Here is a 941-nt window from a genome sequence, read left to right as displayed (position 1 = left end):
TTTTTTTTTTTGCCATGTTGGCCAGGCTAGTCTCAAACACCTGACCTCAGATGATTCACTAGCCTCAGCCTCCCAAAGTGCTGGGATTACAGGTGTGAGCTTCCACCCCCAGCCAGATGAGTCTTTGTTCCAGGAAATGGATGACTTGGAGCTGGAGGATAAGGAGGATGACCCAGACTCCAGTCCTGCAGACCCAGAGAGTGACTTCACTGACTAATGGAGCATCTCCACCTGCAGAGAGGCTCGACTGAAAACAGCACCTGTGGCTATGCTTAGAGGGTTTTGATTTTCCTTTCTTTTTTTTCTAAGAAAAAATAAGTTTCAGTAGAATGTTTTTCTGATAGCTTTCATCATTGAACTTAATAAACTGACTTTAAAATTTCAAATAGAAAAACCAAAATAAATAAAGAAAAGAGTGGCACAGCTAAAACTACAATATGAAAAGTTGGGAGAAAAAATTAGAGAGAATCTTGTGTTGTTAGAGTGATAAAAAAATAGTATTTTTCATCCTAAAGTAAAATGACTGGATTGTTATTGTTCCAAAATTGGAAAAAAAACCCATATATATATGTATATATCCCATATATACACATACACACATATATATAAAAACATATACATATACATACATACATATGCATACACATAAACATGTATATCCCATATACACATAAACACATATCTATAAACATATACATACATAATATGCATACATATATATAACTGGATTAAAGAGTTGTAAAATATCTTGTGAAAATTTGTGAAATATCCATCTTGTAAAAGGAGATTTTGTGTGATCAAGCTAAGTAATATTAAACATATATTATTTGTAAGTTTTTCTAAAAACTGAGCATTCATATCAAAGGTATGCTGATATAAAACAAGAATTTTGTCTCTTATGTGAAAACTACAAGATGTTCTTAGAGGATTGACCTGCTCTT

General features: G+C 32.9%; 1 pseudogene; it reads left to right on the top strand.

Moving 5' to 3' along the window:
* Positions 1-217, top strand: part of LOC105523300 — a 1,935-nt pseudogene extending 1,718 nt beyond the window's left edge.
* Positions 218-941: the final 724 nt, after the last annotated feature.

This window comes from Colobus angolensis, unplaced genomic scaffold (assembly GCF_000951035.1).
Source record: "Colobus angolensis palliatus isolate OR3802 unplaced genomic scaffold, Cang.pa_1.0 Scaffold46, whole genome shotgun sequence".
In the NCBI taxonomy this organism is placed as follows: domain Eukaryota; kingdom Metazoa; phylum Chordata; class Mammalia; order Primates; family Cercopithecidae; genus Colobus; species Colobus angolensis.
This window is presented reverse-complemented; position numbering and strand designations above follow the sequence as displayed.